Source organism: Anomaloglossus baeobatrachus, chromosome 4 (genome assembly GCF_048569485.1).
Source record: "Anomaloglossus baeobatrachus isolate aAnoBae1 chromosome 4, aAnoBae1.hap1, whole genome shotgun sequence".
NCBI classification, from domain to species: domain Eukaryota; kingdom Metazoa; phylum Chordata; class Amphibia; order Anura; family Aromobatidae; genus Anomaloglossus; species Anomaloglossus baeobatrachus.
Genome location: NC_134356.1, coordinates 599,665,394 through 599,680,488, shown reverse-complemented (window position 1 = coordinate 599,680,488; position 15,095 = coordinate 599,665,394).

The following is a 15,095-nucleotide window of genomic DNA, read 5'->3' as shown; positions in this document are numbered from 1 at the left end:
AGGACTATACAGTAGAAATAGTGCAGGTTGCTTGATGAAGACAGCTGCCAGAGACTACTTCTAAAGATTGCATGACTACCCTAAATGAAGCTTTAAAGTCTCTCGAGCATACCACTTTCCAGGATTCTGGTGACAAGATGTCAAATTATCATTATCAGCTGGATATGCTGGTTCTTTATTATGCTCTAAGGTCTCTCCAGACCCTCTCCTGTCTGGCATTTTACTCTTCACTGTCACCCATCTGGTCCTCATCACATTTCTGATCCCTGCCACTTATGTTGAATTTCCCCTGGTTCTCACATTGAGTCGAGATTTCTGGAACTATTGAGGCCCTCCATTCTGCGCAAGTGCCCGGAAGGTCCTGAGGTTGAATATCATGATGTTACTACATACACCATAACCTTGAGCACATATACGCAGAACAGTCTTGGCCTTCATCAGAACCAAAAGACATGGCTCACTGTGAGAGGCCCTGGGATTTCAGCGTGAGTGGCGAGGTTTGGAAGATGCAGCGACAACCAGATAAGTGACACTGAGGAGCAGAGGGGCTGCAGAGGTGAGCAGTTCGGTGAGTATATGGTTTTTTTTTAACCTTTTCTAGCCTTTTATGTCTCAGAAAAATTGCAGCCAATAGCTGTGATTTTACTGAATCTTCAAAGAAGCGAATTACAAAAAATAATCGACATTTTGCGAAAGCAGATTTTTCTTAAACTCAAGTAGAATTCATTATCACCCAAATTTATTCACTTATCTCTTATTAGGGGTAAAGATAAGTGATACATTTTGAGGTTTTTATGATGACGGGGAAACCTTTATTAGTCGTGGAGCTTTATGGCTTCATGTGACAAGACTGCTCTATTTTATCTTTCAAAATGAATAGTTCTTGAATTGAGGTGTAGTTAATTTGAGAATTTGCCTACAAGTATTTCAAATTGAGCTAAATCAAAAGATTACAACTCTTATTTTAAGAAGTGAAGTAAATGAAAAAGACAGACGAGCATTTTATATCATTTTTACAACCTTTCGGTTTGCAGACGTTGAGCGGCCATGATCATTTCTCTCAAGTGGTAAATTCTGCCCTATATATAATGAGAGCAAATAGCATGGTGCGATATATAATTAATGATGGACTCGCAGTGGTTCTTCAGTTAAAATGACCACTTCCCGCCGTGGCTAATTCTTTTATCTCTTTTCGCTTTTGTTTTTCCCTCTGCTTTGAAACTTTGTTATTATTCCATCATAAGAGCCACTTGAGGGCTTTCTTGCAGAACAAGTTCAAATTTTGGGAAAAAGATATTGAAAAGCAATAAAAATTACACTATGATTTTCCAGGTCAGTATGATTACGGTAATATCAGACTTATATGGTTTTAAAAAAAAAAAAACATTTTATGGCTAAAAAAAATGTGGTTTGTGCCCCTCTAAAAAGTTCACATTTATTAAATAATTTACAGTATATATAATATATATATATATTTTTGTAATTTTTTTGTAATTTTTTTTTTGCTGACATATCAAAAGTGTATATCCGTGTGTAATTCTGGTATTGCATCATAAAATAGACAGAACTTGCTAAGAAGGGCATCACCAACTGTCACTTAAACCTATAAATACTTCACCATGACACACAGGGGGATCTCACTTTACTCTGGAGGGTCGACACTGCAGCAACTTGTGTGAGACTTGTGCGCACGCTGCGGATTTACCGCGGATTTTACCGCGGATTTGCTGCAGAAAATGTGTCTAACATTTCTGCACTCATTTCTCAGCAAAACCTATGGGTATAAAAAAAGGCTGTGCGCACAGGGCATTTTTTTATACCTGCGGATTTACCCGCGGAATTTCCGCTGCGGAATTAATGTGCATGTCACTTCTTTTCTGCAAGTCCCTGCGGTTTTACCATTAACTATTGGTAAAAACCCACAGGGTCCAACCTGCGGAAAACCCACAGGAATTCCGCAGCAATTCCATGGCAAATCCGCAACATCCCGTGGTAAAACTGTATGCGGAATTTGCGTGCGGATTTCTGCCGCGGCTGCAGGATTCTTGCCGAGATCCGGAGTTTTCTAATAAAATTCCATTTTCTAGTGCGCACATGGCCTTAGGTTTCAGCAGGGCACTATGGCCTAGATCATTTATAGGATTCAAGCAAGGATAAATGAAAGAAGAAACAAACTTTATTGATTTAATAGAGAAATGGACTTTAATCCGCTAGAATCTGAAAATATCCATCACGTAAGCTAAAGAACAATACGATTTGTTTCCTTTTCTGTAACTGATCAACATATAATGAACTCTTATTTTGTCAATTTTATTCTATCTAAAATACTACTATTTCTTTTTAAATCTTAAGGCTATGTTCACATGCTGCGTTTTTACCTGCGGGGTTTTTTTGCGTTTTTGCTGCAGAAATTTCATAAGAAAATGGTTGTACCTTTCTGCAGAAATTTCCCAGCAAAACCTATGGCAAAAAAAATTAGCTTTGCGCACACTGCGTTTTTTTCTTAAGAGAATTCTTTCAGTACATTTTCTTGAGAAAAAGAATGTGCATGTCACTTCTTTTCTGCAGCTAACTGCGTTATTCACTCCATTGACTGTAATCTAATCATGAAATCATGCAGGGAATAACGCAGGTAGCAAATTCTGTGCGTTTCATTGTGTTTTCCTGCACTATTCCCGCGTTATTTCACATTTTTCGGGACATCATGTTCATCACTGCCCTGCGTTTTGCAGGTAAGTGATGTCATTATGACAGGAAGAGGAAGCAGAGCAGAGAGTAAACACACGCAGATCACACTCAATCCCTGGAAGCCGCACGGAAGCACTTCCGTGTGACCTCCGTCGGGTGCCCGTGCAGTCTGTGTGCCGCTCCCCGCCAGCCCCGCGGCTGCTCTCAATGCAGTGTGTCAATGTCTGCCCGCACTGCAGTATCAGCAGCTTCTCACACTGCTTTGCAGGCAGCCACGGGGATGACGAGCGCTGTTGTCAGGAGGTTAGATGAGATCATTACCTGCTGTGACAATCTCCAAAACTCCTGACGTTGGTGCTGTCACTGCCTTCTATTCCCGCCGCGTTCTCACGTTATATCTCGCGGGCGGCCCGAGATTGTCACTAGCGGTGATGTCACGGGCTCACGCGATACTGCTGAGAACTCGACGCACAATGGAAGTCAGTGACAGCGCTGACGTCAGGAGTGCAGGAGATCGTCACAGCAGGTAATGATCTCATCTAACCTCCTGACAGCAGTGCTCGTCATCCCCTGCAGTAACCTGGGCTGACCTATTGATGTTAGCTCAGGTCACTGCACTACTCTCCCAGCCAATGGGGAATGTTCTGTTCTTCATTGACTGGGATAGTGACTATGGTATGGATCGTCGTGGGACCCCCTTATTGGATTACGCTGGACCCGGATTTGATTGTTCTTTTCAATAAAATGGTGAAAGAGGGAATGTTTTGGGGAGTGTTTTTTCAAATAAAACTTTTTTTGTTGGCTATTTTTTTTTTCTTACTGACTGGGTTGGTGATGTCAGGTATCTGATAGACGCGTGACATCACTAACCCCAGAGCTTGATGCCAGATGACATTACACATCTGATATCAATCCCATATATTACCCCGTGTGCCACCGCACCAGGGCAACGGGATGAGTTGGGGCAAAGCACCAGGATTGGCACGTCTAATGGATGCGCCACTTCTGGGGCAGCTGTGGCCTGCTATTTTTAGGCTGGGGAGTGTCCAATAATGGTGGACCTCCCTAGACTGAGAATACCAGACCACAGCTGTCCGCTTTACCTTGGCTGGTGATCCAATTTGGGGGGGACCCCACATTTTTTGTTTTAAATGATTTATTTAATGTAAAATATCTATCCATTATCTATCTATCTATTTGTCTATCCATCTATCTATCCATCTATCTATCTATCCACTATCTATCTATCTATCTGTCAATTATCTATCTATTATATAAATTATTTATTACTGTTAAAGCATTAAAAAACGCAGGGACCAACCTGCAAAAAACACACCAAAAACGCACCAAAACGCGGTAAAAAACGCATGCGTTTTTCGGTGCGTTATTGGTGTGTTTTTTTAACGCAGGTGCGCTAATCCTTCACTCTCAAGAAATTTCTTAAGAAATTTCTTGAGAAAAATCCTTTCTCTTGTGCGCACATAGCCTAAGGGGTACTTTGCACACTACGACATCGCAGGTGCGATGTCGGTGGGGTCAAATCGAAAGTGACGCTGTCGACATCACAGTATGTGAATCCATTTACATATGATTAACGAGCGCAAAAGCGTCGTTATCGTATGATTGGTGTAGGGTTCGACATTTCCATAATTTCGCAGCAGCAACGGTACGATGTTGTTCCTCGTTCCAGCAAGCAGCACACATCGCTGTGTGTGAAGCCGTAGGGGCGAGGAACATCACCTTACCTGTGTCCTGGCTGCTATGCGGAAGGAAGGAGGTGGGCGGGATGTTTACGTTGCGTTCATCTCCGCCCCTCCACTCCTATTGGCCGCCTGCCGTGTGAAGTCGCTGTGACGCCGCACGACCCACCCCCTTAGGAAGGAGGCGGTTCGCCGGCCAGAGCAACGTCGCAGGGCAGGTAAGTGCATGTGAAGCTGCTGTAGCGATAATGTTCGCTACAGCAGCTATCACAAGATATCGCTGCTGCGACGGGGGCGGGGACTATCACCCTCGGCATCGCAGCATCGGCTTGCGATGTCGTAGTGTGCAAAGTACCCTTAAGTCTATCTTTCCTGTGCCTCATCATGTCCTTACTTAAAACAATAAGTAATGCATTTTTTTTTAATAGCCGCCATTTTCTAGGATGTGTAACTTGTTTATTTTTCCAACGATGAAGCTTTATCAGGCACTTTTATTGCATTGTGAGCTGTAGTTTTTGTTGTTAGCATTTAGCCCACGTTCAAATTTTTAGTATTTTGGTGAGTTTTTACCTCACTATTTGTGGCCAAAAGCAGGAGTGGGTGATAAATACAGAAGTGGAGCCCGTGTTTCTATTATACTTTGCCTCTGATGGTTCCATTTTTGGTTTTGGCCACAAATACTGAGGTAAAAAACTCACCAAATACTTAACGTGTACGTGGTCTTATATATATCTCCATTATTTAGATTTTTTTAAATTTTATTTTAATTATTGAATTCAGGAGTTTCAATTTTCCTATTTATGGCTTTTACTGTACAGGTAAATAATTTTTGGATTTCAAATATTGGCCTTTTGCGAACAGGATAATGCCAAACCTTTTTATTTCATTAAATAAGTTATTTTTAAATGGAGGTTCATTTATCCCCTTAACGACTGCCAATACACCTTTTAACGATGGTTGTTCAGGGGCCTTAGGCGGGTTTTGCACACTACGACATCGCAGGTGTGATGTCGGTGGGGTCAAATTGAAAATGACGTACTTCCGGCATCGCATGCGACATCGTAGTGTGTAAAGGTTCGATGATACGATTAACGAGCGCAAAAGCGTTGTAATCGTATCATCGGTGCAGCGTCGGCGTAATCCATAATTACGCTGACGCGACGGTCCGATGTTGTTCCTCGCTCCAGCAGCAGCACACATCGCTGTGTGTGAAGCCGCAGGAGCGAGGAACATCTCCTACCGGCGTCACCGCGGCTTCCGTAGGATATGCGGAAGGAAGGAGGTGGGCGGGATGTTTACATCCCGCACATCTCCGCCCCTCCGCTCCTATTGGCCGCCTGCCGTGTGACGTCGCTGTGACACCGCACGACCCACCCCCTTAATAAGGAGGCGGGTCGCCGGCAAGAGCGACGTCCCAGGACAGGCGAGTCCATGTGAAGCTGCCGTAGCGATAATGTTCACTACAGCAGCTATCACAAGGATATCGCAGCTGCGACGGGGGCGGGGACTTTCGCGCTCGGCGTCACAGCATCGGCTTGCGATGTCGCAGCGTGCAAAGTACCCCTTATTCCTCAGCGCCACTTTTTAACGAACAGCACATGAGATCAGTGATCAGAATGAAAACAAATCATGTCCCACAGTGGGACTAAGTAAAAAAAAAAAAGTTAAATAAAATGTGTAAACAAGAAGATTAAAGGAAAACATACAAAAAACAGATCACGAAAATCCGTTTCGCCACTAAAAAAGCAGCAAAATTAATCAAACATATACATAATTGGTATCGTTGCGTCCAGAACGACACAGTGTATAAAGATGTTATATTAATTATTTCACATGGTGAATACTGTAAAAATAAAATAAAAAAAACTCCAAACATTACATTTTTTCATTATACTGATACACTAAAAGTGAATAAAAAGCGATCAAAATTTCATGTATAAAAAAAAAAATAGGTAGAAATGAAAACATCAAACTGTCCCATAAAAATCTCAAGCCCTAATATGGCTAATTTGGAAAAAAAAAAAAGTTACAGCTACGGTATCAGAATATGGTAATGCAAAAACAAATTAATTTTTGTAAAGTGTAGATTTTAGTTTGTAAAAGTAGCAAAACATAAAAAGTGATATCAGTCTGGTATTGCTGTAACCGCACTGACCCAAATAATAAATCGGTCTTATCACTTTTACTGCACGGTGAACATTGCAAAAAATTATAAAAAACAATAAGTGAATTGATGGTTTTTATTCTTTCTTCATCTGAAAAATCTGAATAAGAAGCAATCAAAAATGTTATGTTCCCCAAAATGGTACCAAAAAAGTCTCAAACTCGTCATGCAAAAAAGGTAAGTCCTTATACAGCCCTCTCTGCTAAGGGTACGCTCACACGAGCGTATAACTCGCATGAGTATCGGACCGCATCACCCGGCGCGGCTAGCTTCTCTGCTGACAGGAGCGGCTCAGCTGCATGTATTTCTATGCGGCTGACATGCTCCTGTCCGGAGAGTGTGCGGCCGCACCGAGTGATGTGACTCGCCCACCCCAGGGCTATGGGACACCCGGTGCCGGGCCGGACTAGTCCGGTGGTAGTCAGTGGTGGCTGGGCCCGGCTCCGTGGCCCTGGTGGGTGTCAGTAAAATATGTGGCTTGCTTGTTAATGGTTGTGTTCGTGACGCCACCTGTGGTATGCGGCTATTAAGCCGCCGCTGCTGTGTGAGGCCTCCGGGATGATGTTATGGCAGCAATGGTAGTACTGCTCCCCACAGGTGGAGCAATGCCCGGGGCACAGTTGGTGCTTGTGAATGTCTATGTAGCTGTAATAACAGAGACCACTCCAAGGGTGCAGTTCAAGTTCTTTACTCACAGTTCTTGTCACAGCTGTAGGGACCCTCAGACTGCTGGGACCACTGTCAGGGACCTCCGCCGTTTCTGGGTGATTCAGAGAGTAAAAGCCGGTGCCCTTCTCTTAGTGTCTCTTTCTTCTGCTGTCTTCCTTAGCCTTGCCTTTGTTAGGGTGGACCTGGCTTGGCCTCCACTACAGCCTCCAGGCTGGGGGGGTCACCTGTCGGCTGATTACCCCTTTTCTGAAGGTCTGCTATGGGTTCTGGCCCTGGGAGTGTACAACGTTCCCTGGGCCTCGGTTTTTACTGTTTGGAGATTGTCTTTGCACTCCTCCAGTCTCTAGGGACCGTCCCCTGTCGCAGCTTAATCACTCCACCGATGGTAATGTGGAACAGGCCACCGCAGCCTACAACTACCCGTGGCGCCTCTAGGCCCTCTCCTTGGTACCTATCAAGGACTGCTCGTGGTACCTCTAGGACTACCCGTGGCCCTGCGACTCCTTCTGTCTCCGTGTGGTGTCACCTGGACCTCTGGGTCCCAGGTTCTTCACCAGGAAGCGTCTCCTTCTGTTTCTCTGCTCCTGACTGACTTGGAGCTTTCTTTCTTTCCTCTTCTCCTCCTTGCCTGCCTCCAGCAGGCCTCCTCCTCCCTCCTTTCTCTCGTTCTTCTTCTCCAACTACATGCTCACTCTCTCACTCCCTGAGGTAACTAACTAAACTTGACCTTCCTTCCTTTGTCTGCTCTCAGATGGCTCCTCCCACCTCCCCAGTTGCTAAGCTACCACACTATGGGAGCAGGGATGGGTCTTACAGCCCCTCTCAGCATGCAGCATGGGAGGGTTGCCTGCCACTTTCCCTGGTCCTGTGTGTCCCTAGCAATGGGTGTAGTGTGGATTTACCAGGGGACCGGAGTTCACTCTCTTCCTCTCCCAGAATGGGGCATCACACCGCTTGATGGGGTGCAATGACCTGTGGCGACGGAAGCCTCAGGGGCGCCACACTCCCCCACAGCAAATCCCAGCACGTCCTCGGGCTGAAAAACAACAAAAACATATGGAGAAACTGCAAAACATTTTTGGTATGCAAAAACGTAAAACAATAAAACATTTCTTCCCTTTATGGGAGGCATAGGCACTTAAACGTTGCAACTTCTTATAAAGAAACTATGTGTGCACTTTCAGTTCATTGCACAGTTGGGCACTTCCCCCATAATTCTGGTAGGGGGCACAACGGGTGCAACTATATACATTTTCGGCTACAACAAGTAAAGTAGCCCGGCAGTTCGTTTCTTTCAATCAACAATGGGACATAATCAACCAGCCATTAAGTACAATGGCCTGGTTACATAAGACACATACACATTCACCGGGGCCCACATTCCAGTTCAGTGGCCCGGTACACATCAACATGGGGGTGACGTCTTCAAAAAGCATGAGGGACAGTACAGCAGGAAAGGGTGTCATCTTCGAAAAGAACATTAGGGCAGAACACAAGGGACATCTTCAAAAAGAATGAGGGGCAGACAGGGGCTATATACAGTTCAGCATCTCTTCATCTTTACTCACGAGGGTAGATATCAGGGTCCCACTCCGGCATGGCTCCTGGCAGCAGGTACGCTGACGATATCATCGTCTGAGTCCCCTGGGCGCTGGTCCCTGACCTTCTGCGCTGTCCTGTAGCCTGGATTGGAGTGGGACTGCTTGCAGGTGTTGCACGGCGCTGCTGCAGAGGGCTGCTTGTCTGCAGGGGGCTGTTGCTGTGGTCTCTAGGGCCCTGCTTTTGCCGGGCTCCCTGCATCACACGCGCCATGGAGATCCTGGTCTGCGTCTCCTGGGTGGCTGTCGCAGGACCTCTGCTCAGTTCTGTGGCCTGGGTCTGCCTTGAGGTTGTGCTGCTGCTACGGGAGATGCTGCGCTCCGGCACTGTGCGGCGCCACTCTGGCTCTTCTGGGGCCGCTTCTTCCTGCACGATACGCGCATGCAGCGCGTACCATCCACGGTCCCCCATCAACCGGGTATACTCCATCACATCCCCCGGCTTGGCATCTCGCCCTGGGTGGCCTCTGGGCAGGTGCTCCTCGATGTCACGTCTGGCCACAAACACATCTTTGCCCAGGCCGGGCTCCCAAATGAAGCCCCAGCCGCCTTTCTGCCGGAAATCAACCACAGTGCCCCGTCTCACTGGGCACTCGGATCCCTTCAGGGCTTTCCTGACCTCTTCTTTGGAGGCCAGATTGGCGACTTCTCGGGTCCTCCGTTTCTCCTCCCGAAGTTCCCGCTCCCTCTGGTACTCGACCACCAGCCTCCGGCACGTCATCTCGTTGGCCAGGGGAGTTTCTTTGGGGAGCAGCGGCCGCTGCAGTCCCCTGGTTTCTATGGGCGCTGCGTCCCAATTCACTCCCGGGGATGCCATTCCCAGGAGGCTCACAGGGGGACTCGGCAGGGGGCCCACTAGTTGTTCAGGGTTCACCCCACCCCAGGCTCCATCTGCGGGGGTCTCAGGCCGGCCTCCGGTGCTCCACCGGGCGTCCGCGGGGTGGGCCGGGAAGGCCAGGGGGTCAGTGAAGGGGCTAAGCGGGGGCGCGTGGCGGGGCCCTGGGTCCGGACTGGACGGGGTTTCTGGTTGCTCACCCTGCTTCTGCTCCGCGGCATCCATGCACCGCTCCAGATCCTCCGGCACCCTCGGCGTTTCTTTCTGCCGGTTCGCCTCCACTTCCACACTACTCAGCCTCCGGGCCAGGACTCGCATTTCTTCTCTCAGTAAGTCCAGCTCGGGATCCACTCTTCCGGTCCCTGGTGCACCTTGCTGCAGCTCCTCCGCCATACTTCCGACCTGGGGAATGCTGCCTGGGACACTGCTCGGGTGCTCGACCACGCCACTCGGCTGCTCCCTTTTCCTTTTCGGAGGCGGGGCCGGAGGCTGCACTAGTAACTGGCGCCAGACTGGCGCCCAGCCCATCACGGCCGGCACCGCTCCGCTTAGTATCAGGTACATTTTCTTTATCTGCTGGTCGGGCGTTTAGGCTCTCTCTGCCAGCCAGCTTATCTAGTCGCCACTTCTTCCATTTTCTATGGCGGACACCGCTTCCCGCGCTTTTCTTGGACAAGGGGGCGGGGCTTCTCTTCGCGCCTTTTCTTCTGACACGCCCCCCTTCTTCCCGCTCTCAGCAGCGCTAATGGCGGCGGTTTCTCAGTTTTCAAATAGTGACACAGTCTTTCAGGCACAGTTTCTGCAGGCGCACAGTACCCGGTGGGACCGGGCACGAAATCCTGTTCGTGACGCCAAAGTTGACTCGCCCACCCCAGGGCTATGGGACACCCGGTGCCGGGCCGGACTAGTCCGGTGGTAGTCAGTGGTGGCTGGGCCCGGCTCCGTGGCCCTGGTGGGTGTCAGTAAAATATGTGGCTTGCTTGTTAATGGTTGTGTTCATGACGCCACCTGTGGTATGCGGCTATTAAGCCGCCGCTGCTGTGTGAGGCCTCCGGGATGATGTTATGGCAGCAATGGTAGTACTGCTCCCCACAGGTGGAGCAATGCCCGGGGCACAGTTGGTGCTTGTGAATGTCTATGTAGCTGTAATAACAGAGACCACTCCAAGGGTGCAGTTCAAGTTCTTTACTCACAGTTCTTGTCACAGCTGTAGGGACCCTCAGACTGCTGGGACCACTGTCAGGGACCTCCGCCGTTTCTGGGTGATTCAGAGAGTAAAAGCCGGTGCCCTTCTCTTAGTGTCTCTTTCTTCTGCTGTCTTCCTTAGCCTTGCCTTTGTTAGGGTGGACCTGGCTTGGCCTCCACTACAGCCTCCAGGCTGGGGGCTCACCTGTCGGCTGATTACCCCTTTTCTGAAGGTCTGCTCTGGGTTCTGGCCCTGGGAGTGTACAACGTTCCCTGGGCCTCGGTTTTTACTGTTTGGAGATTGTCTTTGCACTCCTCCAGTCTCTAGGGACCGTCCCCTGTCGCAGCTTAATCACTCCACCGATGGTAATGTGGAACAGGCCACCGCAGCCTACAACTACCCGTGGCGCCTCTAGGCCCTCTCCTTGGTACCTATCAAGGACTGCTCGTGGTACCTCTAGGACTACCCGTGGCCCTGCGACTCCTTCTGTCTCCGTGTGGTGTCACCTGGACCTCTGGGTCCCAGGTTCTTCACCAGGAAGCGTCTCCTTCTGTTTCTCTGCTCCTGACTGACTTGGAGCTTTCTTTCTTTCCTCTTCTCCTCCTTGCCTGCCTCCAGCAGGCCTCCTCCTCCCTCCTTTCTCTCGTTTTTCTTCTCCAACTACATGCTCACTCTCTCACTCCCTGAGGTAACTAACTAAACTTGACCTTCCTTCCTTTGTCTGCTCTCAGATGGCTCCTCCCACCTCCCCAGTTGCTAAGCTACCACCCTATGGGAGCAGGGATGGGTCTTACAGCCCCTCTCAGCATGCAGCATGGGAGGGTTGCCTGCCACTTTCCCTGGTCCTGTGTGTCCCTAGCAATGGGTGTAGTGTGGATTTACCAGGGGACCGGAGTTCACTCTCTTCCTCTCCCAGAATGGGGCATCACACCGCTTGATGGGGTGCAATGACCTGTGGCGACGGAAGCCTCAGGGGCGCCACAGATGCGGTCCGATACTCATGCGAGTTATACGCTCGTGTGAGCGTACCCTAAAAAATAAAAAAGTTACAGCTCTCAGAATATTGTGACGGAAAACTATTTATTATTTACAAAAACATTTAGTCTGTGTGCAGAACATAAAAAAATATATAAATTTGGTATCGCTGTAATTGCACCGACCCGCAGATTAAATCTATCCTAATACAGCATGGTGAACTGCGCAAGAAAATATAAATAAACAATAAGTGAATTTTGTTTTTTGAACATTCTTTATCTGAAAAATATGAATAAAAAGTGATCAAAAATGTGATGTTACTCAATATAGTACCAAAAAAAAAATCTCCAACTCGTCACACAAAATATAAGCCTTTATACAGCCCTGTTCAACGAAAAATAAAAAAGTTATACCGTAGCTCTCATAAAATTGCGATTGAAAAACTATTTATTATAAAAAAGCATTTTTATTGTTTGATAAAAGCAGAGCATAAAAAACGATATAAATCAGATATTGCTGTAATGGCACCGACCCAAAGAATAAATCCGACCTATCACTAATACCGCACCGTGAATTATGCAAAAATAAAAAAAAATAACTATTCTTGTACTGCTATTTCTTCATTCTGCCTCCCAAATATTGGAATAGGGCTGGGCTGACATTTATACTGCGCTCTCCGCTGAGCGCTTACGTTGGGGTTTACGTGTAAATCCAAAAAACGGAAATCAGAGAAACCTCCTTTGGAACTACTCACTAGGAAGAGGCAGATGAAGACACTTTGGCTTCATCTGGTCTCTGTTCTGGCCCGGCAATGTCCCATGATTTTAAGCATCGTCTTGGCGCACAAATGTGGTGACAACTCTGTTTATGCCTAAAAAGATAGACACCAGTGAAACAGAGGCCAAATGGAGTCAGAAGTGTCTGCTTTTGTCTCATTAGCGTGAGTGGTTCCATCAGGGTTTTGTCTGGATCACATTTTTGGGGGCTTTATATGGAAATCCCAAAGTAAGTGCTCAGCGCAGAACACAAGAATGTGCTCCCAGCCTTAGGCTGGTTTCAGACGTCCGTGTTTAATCAGGTACCAATCACACGCATGGTTATGGTCATACGTGTGTCATACGTGTGTCATACGTGTGTGACATCCTTGTTTGCATACGTGTGACATGTACCGGGTAAAACACGTGTCTCTGTAATGGAAAGATTTTCTATATTTACCTGTATCCAGTGATGCTGTCTCCGGCTCTGCTGCGTCCCGCTCCTGATCCCCGCTCATTATTTTCATTGATTATTCACTGCCTGAGGATCTGGAAGCCGGAGCATCGCGGGGACAGGCTGGATACAGCACCGCCGAGGACAGCACCGCCGGGGACATCGCCGGTGACAGGTGAGTATACAGCAGTTTGTGTGTGCAGTGACATCCAGGGACTCATCAGGGTTTCCAATGAACTCTCATGAACCCCTGGAAGTCACCATCATGACAATCACTGTAACGCAGTTGTCGCAGAGGTGTCATCAGGAGGTCATCAGAGTTCATTGGGAAATCTGATGACCTCCTGGACGTTTCTGCACACACACTGCTGGCAGGATACTCACCTGTCACTAGCGATGTCCCAAGCGATGCTGTCCTCGGCGATGCTGTCCTCGGCGGTGCTGTCTCCAGAGCTGTCACCGCGGTGCCCCTGCTCCCAGCTGCTCACTGCGGTGAATAATCAATGAAAATAATGAGCGGGAGGCAGCAGAGCTGGAGACAGCATCGCTGGATACAGTTAAATATAGAAAATATTTTTATTTAAAAACCCATGTTTTCTCCTGATCGTGTCACACTGATGTCACACGATTACAACAGTGTGTGGTCCGTGTGACACCCGTGCTGCTGGAGAAAAAACGGACACGTCTCCGTGTGAAATAGCGGGGCCACACGGTCCAAGTGAAAACACGGCCGTGTGAGAGTACATAATAGGGTAACATGGGTACATATGGCATCCGTTTTAAAAACGGATGTCACACGTACCTGAAACTTGGACGTCTGAAACCAGCCTTATTCTGAAAGTGATCAAAAAATGTTCTGCACATTAAAATGTTAGAGGGATCAGCAAATGACTAAAATTGAACTTTTAATAAATATCCATAAAAATTGTTTTAAATGTCCCTCAGGACAAACATAATGTATACCAAAAAGCTCACCAGAAAAAAGCCACCAGCCAACTCAGGTCTTAAAATTTATGTCCTTTTCGGTGAATTATTTTTGAATATAGTGTAGGGACTCGTAAGTGTGGGGACCCTTGACATTTGGGTTACGAGCTTATGTATTTTGGCCAAAATATGGACCAATACCTCACATTTATTATCATTTTACTGTATATCATTTTTATTACAACATTTTTTGCAGGATGCAACCGGCCCTCTGGGGTGTCTGTCCTGTAAGCTAGTGCACTTAAATAGGGCTGGGCAGCCCGCCTGATCTAATAGAAGGGCGTCATCAAAAGCCTGTGAGCCGGACACTGTGCATTTCACACATCTGTGTGACTGGTGGCCTATGTAAAACCTCATTAGTGTGAATGGTTCAATACCAGCAGCCACCCCCTTCATGAGTTGGTAGGTTGAGAGTAGCTGTCTCATCGGTATTCTGCACTTGTGTCACCCATACCTTTATTAAGGGGGTCGGCTAAACCACCTGCGAGTGCATTTGCCATTTAGACCTGAGTTGGCTGGTGGCTTTTTTTCTGGTGATTTTTTTTATTTGTTTGTATACCAAAAAGCTCCTAGGATGGTAAATATTTTTTGATTGATAACAGTCATGCAGACAACCAATCAAGAATCTTGACGATAACCCACCTAGGATGCCATTAATGATGATATCGCAAAAAAAACACAACAAACAAAGAAAACAGCAAACAAACAATATACAGTTCCTTCCTTAAGGGGTAGACAGTGCTCCTCCCACACTGAAAAAAAGAAAAACACAAAATACTCATGTTTTGCACAGTGACAGTCGTCAGCCATGCACAATATATGATGAGTAGATAAATGGAGTGGTCTCACCAAATCCATATGAGCCAGGGTGCAAGGATATTTCCACCAAGTTGGGGTTTACAGTTATCCAATAACGAAACTGACCCTAACAACTCCTAGGGAAACTAAAATCCCTACTAACACCCAAATATTCCCGTCCTTACAAGGATAGTCCACAGCCGTTTCTGCTAGACTGAGGTTCGTGGACCATGGTACACAGAAAGCTATTGTGTGGGCAGGGTTAGCTTACTGAACTCATTAAGCATCC